Raw genomic sequence first — 19400 nt, forward strand, 5'->3', positions numbered from 1 at the left:
GGGGGTAAGAATGCAATTATGTGAGTGGTGATAAACAGACACAACAGATAACTGCTTCTTGCTGACTTTGCCCCAGGATCCCTACCACAGCCCTCCCCGCCCAGGTATTTCAGGGCAACCTAAGGACCATTAACCCCAGCCAGGCTCTCACTGAAGGGGAAGATGAGTGAAGATCCCAGGATTTGATGATTTAACAAAGTGGAGAGCCTTTCTAGAAAGTGTCTTGCCAGCCAGAGGAAATGCTCTGTAATTACAGACTAATTGAAATGCTGTGGTGTGGTCCTTAAATCCCACATATAAATGAATATGGGGGGTGTTTGGTGGATGAGGTGTAAAGAAGTGAAATTGTGGGCAGTCGCGGGAGTAAGTGATGGTGGTTAGAATCTATCTGGTAGTTGGAAGCTCTGGTCCTGGGATAGACCATCTCGTGCCCACTGGGACAACTTCTAGGGTGTAGGTGGCTACAGTAGAATGGCCAAAGCTTGAGAGTTTGAGACAGATCAGAATTACTGAGTGATGCTCAAGCAATGATTCAACCTTCTCTGGACTTTGATTTCATCCTTTGAGAGACAGACTCTCTTCCTGCTTAAAATGCATTGGGTGGGTGTCCTTGTGTATCTTTATTAACCTGTGCACACTTCAGTTTATTTAGTGTGGAGGTATAATGTTTACCTTCTAGAACGGTGAGGATCAAGTTAGTCGATTGATGTAAAATGCTTAGAACTGTGCCTGCGTCCCATAGTAAGTGCTCAGAAAGGCCTGGCTCTTGAGGAAACACCTGAGTGCAGTGATGGTTGCCCCTTTGGTGCCCTGGCCAGTCCAGTTTCTAACATCGTTTCCTACACATCAGGAAGAGTACACAATTCCAGGTTTCTCTTTGAGGACATGGAGATGTAGAGACGGGGGCCCCTGCTGGCTGAGCAGAGGAACAGGGACCTCCGAGGAAGGGCCAACCTGAACCACCCGGGCCTCAGCTCTGGAGTCCACTGTCCATCTGGTCATCTCAGGCTTGGCTGGAGCCACCAGCCATTTTTCCAGGGCCTGGGGCACAGCAGTGCTAGAGGTTGCCCGAGTTGATGCTGATAAAAACTTGCCAAGCCATGGTATGATGTTTATCTGCCAAGTTGGCCTCTAAAAAAGGCATTATCTAAGGGAAGGAATTGTTTAGAGCCTCACACTGAACTCCAGGCTCCTCTGGCCTGCGAGGCTAGCGCCGCTGCTTGTGACCAAATGACAGCTATTTTCATACTTGAATTAAAAACAAGACCAGCCATTTGCTCGGCAGAGGGTCTTTACTGGACCATGTCCACGCCTGGGAGGCCACTTTGCTAGATTCCTGGTTGCAGCGAGTACTTTGCTGGGAGGAGAGGCAGGGCTGGGATCACCCAGCCGCCTCCTGCCTCCCCCTCCTCAGTTCTCCAGGGACAGAGCCGCTGGCAGGGAGAGGAGAGGTCCTGTGCTCAGAAACGGAGTTGACTGGGGATGAAGACTGTTCATGTGAGAAGGGAGAAGCTCGTGAAGACAGAGGCCATGAGGGCTTCTGCCCCCACCCCTGCGTCCCAGCTCTTCTAATTCTTGCAGCCGAGCTCTCCTCTCTCCATCCTGGTTCTTTGGCCACGAGATGGTATAAGGGGACGTCCCTTCTAGTCTCTTCTCTGGTCCCCTTTTGGCTTCAGTCAGGGCCACCGGGTAAACGCCCTGGAAGAAAAACCACCTGATGCTGATAAAGACTCTCATGTATTTCTCTCACTATTAAGCAAACTAAATGCCGTGGCTCCAGCCCTGGACCCTGAGTCCTGAGAGGACAGACTTTCCCTCAGAGGAGCCTCCCTTCAGCTCTGATGATGTGGACCAAGCCCAGGACAGAAGCATCTCCGGGATATGGCAGGTGTGGTCTTCGGGAAGCACAGGCGTCTTAAACAAGGAGACAGAGGCCACAGCCCACTTTCAGAGACATACACAAAAGCAGTCATGGGTTGTAATCCAGGGCTGTCACCTGAGTCACAGGTAGCTAACAAGGGAGCTGGGACTCAGATTGCGACGTGAGTCTTTCTGAGGACTGTTTTCACCTGTGCCCGCATAGGCTCAGGCGGAAAACAAAAGCCACTATCTGACATCCAGTCCACTTCAGCTCTCCAGGGATAGGAAAACACGGACAACGCCAGTTCCCTTCTGGAAACGCTTATATTTTGCATATTATTTGGAGACTTGACTTGATAAAATCCTGGAAAACTTTCCAGTGAAGCTTTTACAATCTATTATTATTGCAGTTATTACAGTTATTCAAGAGTCAGAGCACAGCCTGCTTCTGAGCTAAGCACTTCCCCTAGCTTAGTATTCTGCTGCAGTTGTACATTGCTTCCATTTTTATTTTCTGCAATTGATAATAGTCGCATTTGATTTTGAAACTGATTATCAGACTGGTCATTCTGAGCCCAATGACAAGGTAAATTATCTAGTGTGTGCCCACATGCTAGGCTTACAATCAGGCTCTCACCTGAGCAATTATCTGGTTAAACTACTTTTCATGTGAGCATAACAATGAAAAAGCAATCTGTGCTAGAAATGGGCATATAGAAAGGGAGGGGGGAGAGAATAAAGGAAATAAAACAAAAATGGAAGTACTATAACTAAGCTACAGAAATTGCTTAAATTAGAAGCAGACTGTGTTGCAACTGGATGGAAGGAAGGAAGGGTGAAGGAAGGAAGGAAGGGAGGGAGGGAAGGAGGAAGGAGGAAGGAAGGAAGGAAGAAAGAAAGAAAAAGGATGGGAAAGATCAGTGACAACTCTGTTTCATCCTAGGCTGTATTTAAAAGAAACCAGAACTCTAAAACTTTCAAGTTAATGAGATATATGAGGTGGAAAAGAGCTTATACTAGCTACTCAAAAGCACCCCAAGCTCCTTGCTGTTGAGGATGGTCCAGGACTGGGGTATAGGATCTACAAAATGAGCCTAGAGCATTTTCATGGGCTACAAGATAAAGAAGGACTCCAAAAACAATGGGAACAGTTAAAATGACACAGGAGCTAGCTTGAAGGGACACCCATTGGATGATCTGGGACAATTTGAACATCAAAATAACAAAGGGTACTTAACAAATTATAACAGAAATAATAGATTATAATCCACTGAGTAAAATAAAGTCAGTGAGTCTCTATGGAATTTAATAGATTAGTGAATAAGTTAATGCATGAATGAGTGGGGAAAATCTCTCCCACAGTATAATTCTAACCAGTAATGTAGAATAAAAGAAAAACATACACTTCAATGTTCATAGCGGCACTATTTACAATAGCCAAGGTATGGAAGCAACCCAAGTGTCCATCAACAGACAGACTGATAAAGAAGTGATATGTGTGTGTGTGTGTGTGTGTGTGTATAAAATGGAATATCACTCAGCCAGCCATAAGTAGGAATGAAATTCTGCCATTTTCAGCAATGTGGATGGACCTAGAGAATACTTCATTTAGTGAAATGTCGGACAAAGACAATACTACATAATATCACTTATTTGTGGAATCTAAAAGAAAAAATACAACAAACAAATATATATTCAAAACAGACTCACAGAAATAGAAAACGAACTAGTGGTTACCAGTGAGGAGAGGGAAGTGGGAGGTGCAAGATAGGGATAGGGGATTAAGAGGTACAAACTACTATGTATAAAATAAATAAGCAACAAGAATATATTGTACAGGACAGGGAAGTATAGCCATTATTTTGTAATAACTTTTAATGGAGTATAATCTATAAGAATACTGAATCATATACTGTATACCTGAATCTAATATAATATTGTAAATCAACTCTATTTCAATAAAAAAGTTAAAAATAAATATAGCCAGGAGAAAGTCAAAACAAAAAGGAAATTGGAATATCAGCATTTTGCAACCATCCTAGCAATAATTGATGCAGGAAATGATCATCAGTAGGTACTAAAAGTAGCAGGTGAATGTTTGATGAAGAATAGGCTATGTACGTAGTTTTAAAGCATCTTGCCACAAATGACTTATGAATTACAAAGAAAAGAGAATAGTAACCTGGCATAATAGAAACCTGCCAGACAACACCTTAACCAAGTAACCAAATAGTGAAAGTTAACCAGGAGTGAGCCAAACCTGTATCTCACATAACTTCATGCTGAGATGCCCTGAACAGGGTACAGGACCACTTCTGTGTATTCCTGCACCAAATGCATCACCTGATTATAAAATGAGAACACATCCAGATGTCTAAATTGGGCACCATTCTACAAGTTAACTGGCCTGCATCTTAAAAAATCATTAAGGATTGGAAGAAAGAAAGCTGGAGGAAAGGTTCCAGACTATAGCAGACTGAAGGCACTTGACAACTAAATGTGATGAATGCTTTTGGATTGGCTCCTGAGAACCAGGAGGATAGAAAGCTGTAAGGATATTATTGAAAAAACTGATTAAATTTGCATGTAAATCATAAATTAGATAGCACTATGTTAATGCTAAAATTTTGATTTTGAAAGTTGTACTGTGGTTAAGTAAAAAACATTCTCATTTTTAAAAAAAGAACATCTCTCTTTTAGGAAATAAACACTGAAGTATTTTAGGGGTAAATGGGCACAGTAGCTCACATTTATTCTCAAATATTAATAAAAAATATAAGAAAGTAAGTATGTGAGCACAAATAGTAAAGAAAATTTGGCAAAATGTTAACAACTGGTGAATCTGGGTAAATGCATATGGGAGATTTTGTAATTTTTTCTCTAAATTCAAAATTATATAAAAATATACTTAGAAATATTGGAATACTATGACAATTCAGCTGAACGTGGAGTCCTTTAGTTTTCAGCCACCATAAAGGGCTGTTTTCATCACTGAATTTTTGTGGGAAATGGAATATTTCTCAAAGTGTGGCAAAGAACTGAGTTTCTTAGGCCTCATAGATGCATGTGGACATTTACAAAACTCTGCTCACTTTTTACCGCCTTAGACCCCCGATGGCTCTGTTCTCTTCTCAGGATGGCTGCAGAGTAGCAACTCCAGACATTGAAAGTCTATCCCAGGGGAGGTCACCCTCTGAGGCCCCTTCAGTTGCTTCGTTATCTATTACTATTGGCTGGATCTGCAGAGGGCTCAGAGCAAACCCCGGGAGGCACTGCTGCCAGCCAGGCAGGGTGCACCTGCCCACCCAGCCCTGTGACCTGACGGGCAGTAAGCTTTCATGATCTTAGACCGAGACAGTCATTCCGCTCATGACCAGGGTCAGGACAGCATGTGACCTGGCTGGGAGGCCTCAGAGCTGTGCTGTAGACTGAATAGCTGCAAACAAGCAGGTGACAGGTATAGGGGCACAGGTCAGGGTGGGCTTCCAGTATCTTCTTTGACTGCCCCCACCCAATGACATATAAATAATCTGTAACCAGAGATTAACTGGGACCCTCCATAATTCAGCCTTTGAAGAAAATCAAGTCAAAGGCACAGGGACTGACAGTAAAAAAATAGAACTGAAAGCAATTTCAAGTTTTATTCAGTTCCAAGAAATCATGAAAGAAAAGAGAGCATATTTTTTAATGTGCCACAGAGCACCTGAATATTCTTCACCCCTAGCCACCTCTCTCTCTAACACTCCCTCTCTATTCTTTGAGGCTCTTGGCCCCACCTCCTTGTTCATTCATCCCGCAAGTATTTATTTAGCTCCTACTTCATGTCAAGTATGATTCTTTGCCCTGGAGATACAGTGGTGAAAGAAATAGAAGCAATTTTCTGTCCTTGTGGATTTTATATCTTGTAAAAAGACAGGTGTTATGTAGAGGGTGGCAGAGAGCAGGCAGACCATGTATTACTGAGAAGGAAATGAGGAACTGTTTTAAGTGTTGAGGTGATATGGCTCACACCTTTAAAAGATCACACTGGTCTTGAGTTAAGAATAGACTTGCACCAGAGTGATCTTTTAAACATGTGAGCCAGATCACGTCAACTCTAGACTTGGAGAGAATTCCCTTGCAGTCCAGTGGTTAAGACTCGGCACTTTCACTGCCAAGGGCTTGGGTTCAATCCCTGGTTGGGGAACTAAGATCAATAAGCCTCTCGTCGTGGCAAAAAAAAAAAAAAGAATAGGAGGCAAAACAAGAAGAGAGCTGGGAGACGATGTTTTGGTCCAAGACAGTAGCAGTGGAGGTAATGAGTGTGGAGTCTGGATAAATCTTGAAGGTAGAGCTGGCAGGAATTGCTATGGATAGGGAATGAGATGTGAAAAAAGAAAGTCATCAGAACCCCAAGAGTTCAGTCAGAGCAACTGGGAGGATCCTATTTCCACTGAATGAGGTTGGGGAGGTGATGGTAGGAGCTGGGGCGCGGGTGGGCAGGAGTCCCGCTGGGGTGCCTTTGACTCATGCAAGTCCAGTGAGCAGTTCACGCTGGAGCTGCCATTGTGTGCACAGCCGGTGTGAGCCTGTTCCGTGAGTTCTGTGAACTGCAGGGTGTGAAGCACGTGGAAATTCTTCAACATCTGCCAGGATCACGAATTACTATTCTTTTTATCTGATGAAAACAGAGGGGAGCTTGTGTAGACAGCAGGGTATATCATGGTCTCTTCCCAAGCATGGGTCCAAATTCCCACAAACATCACAACTTGATCTAAAATGCTCATACTGTTTTTTAAAAAAATAGGTATTTTAGAAAGTGGTAATATATTTAGTTTTATGCTGATGAGGAAAGAATCCAATCTGTATCTGAAGCTCAGAGGTCAGAGCAATAAACTGGATAATAATGTTCACACTGCAGGGGAAAGGGTCACAGATACTTCTTATCTGAGGTGAGGCAACTGAGAAATACCCTAAAGTTTATTTAGGATTGGTTTACTCTTTGTCCTTAGTCATTAGTGAAATCACCTTACCCTTTAAGAGAACAAGGGATCAGTGAGCTGTTGTCCATATTTGGCTTGAGCCTCAGTTAAGGTTTCCTGTTTCTTCTTCAGCTACATTTCTATCCCATTGTGAAAAGAGCCATGAACCGTGAGTCAGAAAATCCAGGTTTATGTCCTGGCTCTGAAGGACCTCTGAGCTTCACTTTCTTGGGGAGGATAAAATCTAATGTGCCTACCCCCGAGTGGTTTTGAAAGAATTAAATAAGGATGCACATAGAATGAAAATAGTTCCATTATTTTTCTCTCCTTCTTCCTTGGTCCTCCCTCTCCTGCTCAAGTTTCAAAATCCTCAGGTCTAAAATGATGCTCTAGGCAAATAAAAGAGTGTGATATATTAATCGATTTAAGTGATTCTTTTAATGACTTTCATTTTCTGAAAAATCTCCATTCCACTTAAAGGGTAATTCCAAGAAAAAAAGATGGCAAAACAGATCCAAAATAAGGCAAATGAAAGAGCTATAAAAATTTTATACCCATCCAGTTTAGCTCTGGGCAGACAGAGTAAATGGGCTTCTTTTCTGTGTGGTGACTGGGAGCAGACTCAGCGCTGTCATTGGGCTTTAAATGAGGTTTACAAATGCATTTGGTGTGTTTTTCAATTTAGCCAGGAGATCTAGAGGATGAAACAGGCATATATATTCTGTAATTGCAGATAAGCCACCAGTGGGAATTGTAAATCCCAGGATCTGCCTGGGTCTGGCATGGAGGAAGGAAGACATATGTCACAGCATCTTTCTTCAGGGGCTGCTGGCTGAGGCAGGCACCGTGATGTCCCCCAAAGGGCAGGTGGATGACAGTTCTCTATTCCTCGAGCCTTGAATAATTAAGGAGTTCCTTAGTGTCCTGTAACTTGCTTGCCCTTGGATCTCCTAGACACTCGCCCTTCTCCCGAGATGCTGGTGATGGGGTAATATACTGTGTAGAAGAGCAGGAGGTGATGCTGAACTAGTCAGCAGGAGAGGAAAATGCACCTTTTCTCCCCGCTAGCTAGGACGCACTACACCTGGGGACCTTGATCTATCAAAAAAAAGAAAATAAGGCAAATACCCCTCATCTCAGGTCTGCTCTTGGGACATCTTTTATTCTAAGAAAAATCCAATTCTCCTTTTTCCTCTAAGAAAATAAGATACTATTTGACAGCTAAATGACAGCTCTTTTGGCCCACATCGAGAAAATTGTTTGAAGATTTTCTGATTTAGGAAAAAGCAAGACTGATTCTGTTATATTCTTTTTTGTATTTTTAATTATTTTCTCTTGATTTTACTCATTTTGAATTCATTTCTTTTGTGTTACATACTCAATATCATAGTAACTGATTTTTAAGATCAAGATTCATTTTTGTATATTTACATACCACTTGCTTTTCTAAGGGATATGAAACACTTTGTTTTAGGAATATTTCCCCCTTTTTTGGCCAGAAGTCCATGAACTAGAATGTCGAAAGGTCTGATACTTATTCAATTTTTTTAAAAAGTACAAAATATAATTGTAAAAAATACTGGAATGAAACCATACTCCTAGGATTAAGGTAAAGAATAAATAGCTTTGTCACCAAGCTGACTGTCACCATATCAAAACTAGGGTAGTAAAAGTTCATAAATGCGTTATTTGAATATTACCTGCAAGCTTGGCAATATATTTCCTAAGAACCAGCATGAAGGTGGATGTGCAGGACAATTTCCCCCACCCAGTGTCTGTAGATCTATAACAACATCTTAAGAAAAAAAATAATATCCTTCACTACTGCCCTTGAGTGACAAAGCTGATGAAAAACAAAGTCATAGATGACTCTGGCTGACAACATAAGCATCCTCTCCCCTTCTTGCAGGTTATTAACAGGTGTCAATCACAGGTGGGAATCTAATCAAATATCAGTGTATTTTCGTAAGAAATGATAGACCCAATATCACCTATGAAGGATCAGCTCTTCCCTCTCCCCCAAAAACAAGCATGAAAACAAAAGCAAAAACCCTTTCCTGGCACTAACTGGGTTTTACGGGAGCCCTGTCAGCATAAGAAAGGAAAGTCCCCTAAGTTCATTGTTTGCCCAGGCAGGCGGTGCCCCCTGAGTTTAAAGGGAGCTCCAGATGGGCAGAGATGATGAGAGAACCATCCGAGTAAAGCCCTTCCCTCCTGGGTGTGAAATGGTGCGTCTGCTGTGTCTTGGGGCTGTTGAAACCAAGAGGGCTAATGAGAGGGCTGGCATCTGAGAAAGCCCTGCCCGAACTAACACAGGGACACAACGCCAAGTGACCTCTGGGAGGGTGGGGACATGGGGAGTACGATCTTGGAAAGCCTTGCTGCCCAGCCACGAGCAAAGAAAGGGAACAAGATTTATTCAGGGACGGTGAGCTTTCATCTAAATCACAGTGAAGGGCCGCATTGGAGCTAGAATAGACAGAGGAACCAGCCTCTGTGCCAGTGGGTAAGTGGTTTTTTTTTCACTATCATATTGTAAATGGCACAACAGTATTCTGCTGAGGTTAGAGCATATTTGTGTATTTTTTTTCACTCACATAGACTTAAATATATTACCCCAAACAATGTTTAACATTCTCTTTTCTATGGAGAGCAGACTGACTTAGGGAGGAAAATAATATCCCTAACCTTTGACCCAGAAGCCAAGTCACATTGGTGGGCCCATGATGTAGCTCCTATTTTGGGGTTGTCCTAAACACTTTTTGCATTACTGCATTATCTCAGTTTTTCCTGACAATAAACATGTGGGTAGGTATTATTGTTATGATTCCCACCTCAGAGATGAGAAAACTGAGGGCTTGAGAGGGTACATAACTACGTAATAGCATGAAGTTGATGAGTGGCAGCCTCCAAGAGTCTGTCCTAGCAGGACTGGAGAGTGCAAGGTCTATACCACTGCACCAGATTTCCCCCAATTGGTTTCTGCATTCCACCCTGCCTCTGCCCCTCTTACTTAGCCTTACTGGCAATACCCCAGTTCATAAAGGAAAATGATGTAACACAGCATGTTCCCCACCTAAGTCAGAGCTGGGAGAGGGGCATCAGGGAAGGAAAAAGAATCCTATAGATTATCAGAGCCGGAAGCCACTACATTTGAAGTCAAAGATCACCATCACATCCAACAGACCAAGAAGAATCTGAGCCCAAGGATGAAGACATAGGTTATCCCAGGCCATGTGAAGAACTTGCAGCTGAGCTGGAGTAGAAGCCAGACATCCTGACTTCAAGTCAAGGCCCTTCTCAGAACACTGTGCTTCTTCCTAATATGGCAACCCAGTTTATGGTCTCAGGATTAATGTAGCATCACCCACAAGGGCCTGTCGCCTCTGCTACACACTCAGAGCCTGAGTGACCTCACAATGCGCAGAACTCATGCTGTGGCAATGCCAGGCAGAGGCAAAACCTAGTGAGTGGGGGCCACATCTTTTCAGTGCCTGGTGAATACAAGGTTTCCTTGGCATCCCATAAGCTTAGTCACATAATGCTCACTGTTGAGGACACCCATTATCCTAAGTTTCCTGCTCTGTGAAGGATATTTATGCCAGAACCCAACTTGCAAAATTTGCCTTTTTTTATCCCATCCTTGCCTATTGGCTTTATGTTGCCTTAATGGACCAGAACAGTGTTTTCCAACTTTAGCACCATTGGCTTTTGGACAGAATAATTCTTCTCTGGTGTGGGCTGCCCTGTGCCTTGTAGAGTGTTATGACCTCCCTGGCCTCTGCTCATCAGTAGCAAGCCCTGCCCAGTCTTGATGGTTCTGAGTTGTCTCTAGACATTGCCAAATGTTCCACAGAGGGCAGATTGCTCTTGGTTGAGGACCACCGGGCTAGAGGCTTCCTGAGGTTAAGTACCATGCATCCCATTTGTTCTCTGTTCCCGTCTCACTTCCTTCAGTTGTAAAGTAGAAGGGCTGGGTGACATAAACTCTGACTTGCCTTCCCACTCTCCCTCGGGAGAGTCCCTCTGATGACACATCTCCCTTTCTTGGTCTGATCTTCTAGTGCTCCCCAGTGCTTCTTGCCAGGGCAAACTCAGAGGAGAGTCCTAGGATATTCCAAGGAGGTCCATTTACTGGGTGTACTAACACAAAGCCCTCTTTTGCAGCTAAGAGGGTAGGAGATAAGGAGTTGACCGGAGCACAAGAAGGGAAATTTTATGAGCTAAAGGAACCAGTGAATGCAGACAAAAGACAGGAAGAATGATCCGAAATTCAGAGGAAGGAACAGATGAGTCACAGGCTTGTGGAAAGAGTCAGCTTGGGTGTGAGTCTTCACGAGGCCTCAGGGGTTGTAAAGGGTCTACAGTAGCACAACCACAAGACTTCCTACATGCAGACACACGTGCAGGAAGGACTCGGTAGAAGCTTTTCCCCGCCTGGTGATTAACAGGATGTGTTTCCTTGTGTATTTAACACACATTTTCATTCACTATAGCTTGCAAAGTGCTGGCTTTGATAACATGGGAGATATGAAGATTAATGAAATACCGTCTTTGTCTCATAGGGTCTTCAAATCTAGTGAAGGTGATACATTTGTATTCAATCCATAGAAGAGTGTAAGTGGAGGTCTGAGGAAGGGCTGGCAGGTGCTTAGTGTAGATTCATTATGGGGAGCCAGTCATACATGTAAAGCCAGAACACCAATGTTTCAATTTTGCCCTGCTGGAAGGCTCTAGTGCAGAATATTCTGACCCAGGCTTGGGACAGGAGACTGCAGGAGTCTTTCCTCCTTGAGGTGTGATAGATCTTTGACTGCAATTTTAGTAGGAAGGATTGAATTTTCATTATGGATTCTTAGACCAAAAGTCTGACAATAGCCCATCAAGTAAATGTGCAGCCAAGTGTCTGTGTACTGTTAATCTTACAACTTAGTGATATATGACCACCTAGAAGAATTAATGACCTTCTCAGGACTAAGTCTGGAAAGAGAGGTGCATATTAATTCACAGCAAATCTGCCTCTTGGCCCAACCTGAAAATATACCTCGACACTGATCAACAAATATATACCAGCATTTTCTCTGAAATTCAAAGGCAAAAAAAAAAAAAAGAAAGAAAAGAAAGAAAAAAAAGTATTTTTCGGGGCTTATTTCTCTGTTAATATATTTCTGTCTTGATCTGAAGTGAACCCTCTCCTGCCATAAACAAGAAAAATTTGGCTGCTGTGCTTTTGTGCATCCTGCACCTCTTCCTTGAACAATCTTGATGAGCATGTGGGGTTGTCTGCTGCATACCAATAGCCACTCCAAGCCTGAAAAGGAGGTAGTCAAGCCAGCCCACACCATCTGTGGTCTCAGCTAGATTTGTGGCATGTCTCCCTGAGCTGAAGCAAGCCTCCCTCTGTCTCGAGTACATTGAGAATCAGAAATAAAAAATAAATTAAGACAAGTAGGCAAACATTAAAATGAGTTGTTACAGAACATTTGTGTAGATTCCAGTCTTCAATGTCAAGAGAGCATCGTTCTGCTATAATGGCATCTTTTCCTGAAAGCACTCCCTTGAAGTTAGTCATAAATAAGCAACCAGTGAAAGAAATGATAACATGAAAATGGAAACTGAGTCACTGGGAATCTTTATTATCATTTAAACAAAGCATCTGTGACTTTGAAGAGCGAAGGGTGAGCAACGACAATGAAGAAAAGGAGTTCCCGCCATTGTGTTGCTGTCTTGTCTACATCAACAGAAAGCCTAGCTCTAGTTGGCTGACAGCTTGTCTGGATAAATAGGTTAGGGCCAGAAGTGTTCATTTGTGATGAGAAGTTTCTTACAGCCTGAATCAGGAGTTCCAGAAACACTGACAAGGACAGCAATGGTTGTATAATTCAATGAGGGAATTTTGTCTGTTTGAAGAGCCTTATCTCAGCTTTTGTACAGGCAATTTTGAAGGGCTCCCTCCCTCCCCTTTATCAGAGAGCAACAGCTCTAAATGCAGATAGATACCCTCTAATAAAAATGCAAGCAGAAGTCTTCAATCCTTGTAAGTTCTGGTTAATAATTTACTTGTATGTACCTTGGCATTTCTATCCAAATTTAGAGCCATTTTTGTACCACCGACATCCCAAAAGTGGTCACAGTTCTACCATGGGGTAGGTGTCCATCACAACCCACCTCTCCAGTGGAGAAAAGAGGGATGCCCGAGGCTACAGGGAGTTCTAAGTCTTGATCCAAGCATGACTCACCTGGAGACATTTCGCCTGCTTCCCCCTCATTTGTAAACGGGATGCCTAAGACTGGAATATATCACAAGGATTTTATTACCTACTAGTTAAAGATAACTGTTCTTGGGAGAGTTTTCTCTTCAGGGCAACGGATAACGAGCCCGTGTCTTTCTCTAGTGCAGAGGGTGGTCTGTCGGCTCTTGCCTGTTGAGTGAGCTCAGGCCAAGGGAGGTCTGGAGGCAAGAGTGGGGAACAGAGGCTGATCTGCAAAGCATTGAGTGCTTCTGAAGTAGTGTCATGCATTTGTATTTATGTTTATGGAGGGCATATTTACTTTTTATTTTTGTCTCCTCCTCCCCCATCCCAAGCAGCTGACTTTGACATGTGCTCCATTGTCTGGTCCTGGGTATGTCATTTGTGCTTGCATTTACTTTGCGGTTTGCTATTTGAAGTATCATTAGTTGCTTCCTCATCCTGGCTTTGCCATCATCCCATTTGCCATCTGGATGGAGCACATTGCTATAAGCGCTGTAGCCCCATATACACAATTATGTAGTTCCTTACACTGCTGGGGGGTTCGTTATTTCTTTAGAAAACAAGGATGTGATGTGCATAAAAGCTTTCGCTTTGATTTTACCATCTAAGGCATTTGATGAATTCTTTGAGACTATTTCTAGTTGCCATCATCATTTCTTGTGGAAAGTCTGTTATGTATCTCCGTGGCGCTCTACAGGCTGTGACAGAATTTTCTAAATGGGTGCAATGCTGGCCTTCTAGAAACCTGCAGTCCCAAATGGATGGTCTGAGCACATGCTGGTAATGATACCCAATTGCATAAAACATCTTTTTCTCCAGTGAGTTTTTGTCTGAAGTAAATTGGTAAAATTATTGTTAAATTGGTGTAAGAGAATATAGGCGCTGTTTAGCAATTGGAGCAAATGTTAGAATGGGGAAATAAGGAATTTAAGACATTAAAATACTTCAGATTGGCCAGACCCACGTGGATCTAGAAAAAATATTATGCTATTTGAAAATAGTGTCATGGAACATGTTGATTTTTCTACAAAACTGTCCCTTTTCTATTTACGGCCCAATAATTCCAGTTGCCCTGGCTAAAAATCTCCAAATCCTCTTTGAGTCTTGCTTCTTTTTCTTCTACTAAATCATATCTGTCATCAAGTCTCAATATTTCCATTCACAGTATGTCTTAACATTCATATTCTTTTCATCTCTATTTTGGACCTGTTTCTGAATTTGGGCAGCTGTCTTTTAAGAGACCTCCTTACCTTTGGTTTCTGCTCATTTCAATCCATCTACCCACTGACACTAAAGAATGGCTCTGACATGCAAATGTCATCAATGATTATATGTATCCCCATCCTTTCTTCACTTCTTGGACCTGAAACTCCCTTTTTTTTTTAACATTCAGTGATATAAATCATATTTACACCTCATGACCTCTTCGATCAAGCCCTCAGCAACTACACTTGGTCTGAATAAAACTTCTCTGCCTTGATTTGAGCTTCTAGTCAGCACCACAGTTACATAATTAATTGCTTTCTTGATTAGTTCAGATATGCATTTCCCCCTATATTTTAGCTCCAGGTCTTATGTTTCATTTTTAGTTACCATCTCACCAAGCATAGAGTTGATTGAACACACATAGTAGGTGGGCCACAAATCTTTGATTGTTTTTCCAGGCATATCTCTAAACAGTAAATTCTGAGGATACACAGAAAATTCTTAATGTGCCCAACAATCTACTATATATCTATAGCATACAATTTGTTAAAAATTGTGTTGGCCTATTAATATTTTGCTTTACATGACATCTTTGGTTAGCTGGCATTAATGGCTGAGTTCTGACTGAGAGTGACCTTTATAGGAAAATTATGCTCACAGTTCCTGATTTTGATTTGGAACTTTAATATTTTTCTCTGTACCTTGGTTGTGAACCATGATCCATTTAATTAAAATCCACTTTTAGATACAAAAGAAATCAACAATCTGAAGAAGAGTGAAATGTCACATTCTTCAGCTTTCTCCCTTGAGTGCTCTGAATGTCTTCCTGAAGCATTTGCTGAAGGCATTTATAGGGCCTTTTCACCAGAAATAAAACCTAACACCAGCTGAGTCAGACTGGAGATTAGTTCAGATCTTGGACTTGTTTTATTTTCAGTGTCTCTCCATCTTAGCAGCACTATGAGAGCATGTTTGAAGTACCATGTGCATCTAGGATGTATACTTTCCAAAGCATAGAGAGACAGAATATCGAACCACCACCAAATGGACAAATGCCCAAGAAATTGGAAAGTATTGCTAAAGAACTTGTTTTATGAAAATGTCCTTCTTTTGCCAGGATCCTCTGAGGTTAGGGTAAGTTTACTGTAAGTCACTAAACATTTGGATGCATTGGAGAACTAGACTCTCTCAGGCAGCCCCAGCCCTCCATCTAATGAAGGGAAAGGGGAGAAATTTATGATGACTCTTCAGTACCGTGGACAGCTCCCGCTGCCTGCCTGCCTGCCATGGAAAAGCTTCATCAACAGATCGCTTATTTCCCTCCTTTCTCCCTGAACAGCATTCTGCCTTCTGGCAAGAAGCAGTGTGTGGCATCCATCCCGAGGTCTCACCTGTGGACACGTGAAGCTGTCTAACGGCTTCCTGCTTTTTGCCCCACTGGGCTGCAACTGAGCAAGGCGGCAGAGCTGCCCAAGTTGCTAATTGTCTCAGCCTGTAACTGTTGAATGATGAAAAAGATTAAAAGGGAAGGAAAACAGCTATTATATCTCTTTCTTGAAAAAACTTCCACTGCGAAAGGCTCATTAACATCATTAGTGTTCCATTAACCTCTAGCCAGACAAATAGGCTGGAGGTAATTTCATAGCATGGGGAGAGAGAAAGAAAAAAAAAGGAATTTAAAAACTATCCAGGTGTAGGGGACATTTTCCAGCTACCTCGATTGAACAGTTGGACAGCCAGCAACTTTACTTACTTTAATGCCAGCCTGGTGTTGGAGTCTAGCCAGAACCCTGGCTGCTAGGAAGGGTTGTAGGTAATAGCAAGTGGGGAGATTCATTGATTGGGACAAAATGAAATTCATTTTAACACGACACATGAAATCTTTCAAAGGAACACTGTGTGATACAATACAAGCTTAAAAAATGTCTACCACAAAATTATATTCCATTGTATGAACAAAGGGCATTTTCACCTTATAATTTTTCCCTGTCACATTTTGTTTTATGCTAATCCACCCCTCCCTACCTGGCTCTCCTCCTTTGATCCCCACTTTCACAAAGTTGGCTGCAAATCTAGAAGTTGAATGCAAAGTATTGTTAAGGTGATTAGCCTTTAGGTTTCCTGATAAGAGAGGGCAGTTTTTAGATGGAGACATCCTAGATTTTTTTCTTGACTCAATCTCCAAATACAAGGTGAATTTTAGTGACTTGGTTTTTCCTTCAATAAAAAGAAGATGCTTTCAGTTTCCTCAGGAACTCTGTGTGATACACAATAGACGTGCAAAGTTTGATCAAGTAGAATAAGTAGTAAAACTGTAGTTTCATGATTATCTAATATAAGCCTAAACAAATATCAATACATAAGAAAATGACTCTTCATTTTTTTTTTTTTTTTTTTTTTGCGGTATGCAGGCCTCTCACCTTTGTGGCCTCTCCCGTTGCGGAGCACAGGCTCCAGAGGCGCAGGCTCAGCAGCCATGGCTCACGGGCCCAGCTGCTCCGCGGCATGTGGGATCCTCCCGGACCGGGGCACGAACCCGTGTCCCCTGCATCAGCAGGCGGACTCTCAACCACTGCGCCACCAGGGAAGCCCGACTCTTCATTTTAACTTACGTATTCTCAAAATAGGAATCCCCAGACCACTATCGGAATAAAGCAGTGCTGCGGTTTTTAATTAATTTTAGACAGAGCAAGAATTTGCATGATGTCCTTGTTTTTTATCCAAGTATGAGAAGTTTATGGCAGTGATTAAGGCACCTTCACGGGGACAGTGCCCCCAGTGGCCACTGATCATTCTCTCTTCTACCCCCCAGAGAGCGGATGCTGGCTCTTTGTTGAGAACTTGACAAATGGCACCTGGGGCTCTACCCTGGCTCCACAGCCCATGGGTCATACCCTTATCTCACTTAGAGAGATTTCAGAGTTTCCACCTGTACAGACACTTAGCCTCAGATAGTAGAAATCAAAATCGGCTTAATCATAGAGCACATCCTTCTCTACATAGTGCATATTTGAGTCTTCCTCACTCTCTGAACAATTTTCTTAGCTTTGATGGAGTGTTTTAGCCTTTTTGGTTATAATTCAAGGCCACTGTGTTATTAGTTACAAAGTAAACGCCAGATACATTTTATCCCTGTCCTTGGATCTGGGAAGTAAACTTTGAACTTTTCTCTGCCTTAGGAGACTTAGGGCAAGGTCAGATGCATAAATAGATGAACTTTTCTGAATTCTCCTTTGACGCTATTAAGCCCTTCATTTTACCACACAAGTGTTCACTCATTTGCTCCCTCCCTAAAAAATGCCTACTCGTTACTAGATATTTTGCAAGACACTAACGATAGAAACATCATGAGCCCCCCACTGAGTCCTCCCCATAACCCAATTCTGAGATAGTCTCACCCCTTCCCTCTGCCTTCTTTGTCCCCGGGTCTTTCTTCTGCCCTGTCCCCCCGGCGAGAAATAGATGTGAAGTTTCAAGTACGATTACATTAAAAAATCCTCTTGGCCTCAGCAAATTGGGTGAAAAGGGCTGTTTTATGGGAATGTGTGGCTAGGAAACATCTTACTGACTAGAGGAAGAAATGTATACCACTCATTTTATATTGATTCAGTGAGATGCTGTCTGGCCCCAGTGGAACAGCAGCTGGATGAGCAGGGTGCCAGCTGGAACCTTGACACAGTATCACATGTAGATCGCCAGTATCTATGACACTGTTGATTTTCCCTTGGGAATATAATGCATTGTATGAGCTTTGTACTACATACTAGCAACCAGATAAAGAAATATTTGCACAAACCTGGTAGTATTTGAATGCCTAGCATCACTAAGGTAAAATATTCATGTTACATCCCAATATTCTCTTTATATTTATGTTTTCATGAAATCTCCTTCCCAAGCTCAAACATCTGCTAGATACTTACTTCAAGACCCTGCTGTTGCTAACTCATTTCCAGCATCTCAAGAGAACTTTAAGGCAGGTGTTTGAGTGTGTAAGCATATAGTTCATTCCAGACATCGATTCCCTAATATGTTGTCATTTGGTACCATCTTGCTCTCTCTTGAGATTTGAACAAACAAGGAATCATCCTTAGATCTTGTGATTTGAGCATTCATCCAGACCCTTGCATCACGATAAAAAGAGCAGAACATCATTAGTAACAAGATAAACAACTCCAAAAATGCTTCTGAGAAACTTGCATTTGTAGAAGCATCAACAGTGCTGTGTGTCATCTGCTGTAGGTCATGGAGATGGAGGCATTGCAAGGGCCAGCAAACGAGGGTGATTTGCAGACTGGAAAAGTTGTCTTGAGCTTTTTGGGGGAATTATCACCTGTTGTAGACCTGAAACTAATATCTGAACATTTGCCCCTAGTTTTGTGGATTTTTATTCTGGAGTTTTCAGCCTCCTAAACCTTGGGTTAGCACATTTGGCCTATAAGCGAACTGACTTCAGCCAAGTGCAATTATTGTTGCCTGGGTGCTTGGTGTTCGGTGTTCTCCTGTGACTAGCCTCCTTGATGGAAACAAGTACCACTTCTCCATTTAAAGAAACTTTGGTCTGAAAGCCTCAAAGGTAAAGTAATTAACAACAATTCTCACATCACCAAGTCCAAGAAGGTAATTATAACAGCACCTGTATTTTTTCCAAAACAGTTTATCCCAGATCCAGATAAGTAGAATGATGTTATTCTAAAAGAAATGAATCTAATATGTAGACACACTAGGGCTCCTGACTTTTATCACTCAGATCACACCAGCAGAAATGAAGACCATCTGGCAGCCACCAGACTTATTCCTCCGCCCATATATTTTTTAAAATTAATTAATTAATTTTTGGCTGCGTTGGGTCTTTGTGGCTACACGCGGGCTTTCTCTAGTTGTGGCGAGCAGGGTCTACTCTTCACTGTGGTGCGCGGGCTTCTCATTGCAGTGGCTTCTCTTGTTGCAGAGCACGGGCTCTAGAGCACAGGCTCAGTAGTTGTGGCACACAGGCTTAGTTGCTCTGCGGCATGTGAAATCTTCCCAGACCAGGGCTCAAACTTGTGTCCCCTGCATTGGCAGGCAGATTCTAAACCACTGTGCCACCAGGGAAGCCCTCCACCCATATTCTTGACTTTTA

The 19400-nt window shown here is 42.5% G+C and overlaps 1 protein-coding gene across 1 annotated transcript in view; it reads left to right on the forward strand.

The window, feature by feature from the left end:
- OPCML (opioid binding protein/cell adhesion molecule like) overlaps positions 1 to 19400 on the forward strand; it is a gene marked incomplete at both ends in the record, with an annotated part of 1087629 nt that overhangs the window by 419997 nt on the left and 648232 nt on the right. The window lies entirely within an intron of this gene.

The sequence above is a fragment of the Mesoplodon bidens genome, assembly GCF_964165515.1.
Source record: "Mesoplodon bidens genome assembly, chromosome: 7".
Classification (NCBI taxonomy): Eukaryota; Metazoa; Chordata; class Mammalia; order Artiodactyla; family Ziphiidae; genus Mesoplodon; species Mesoplodon bidens.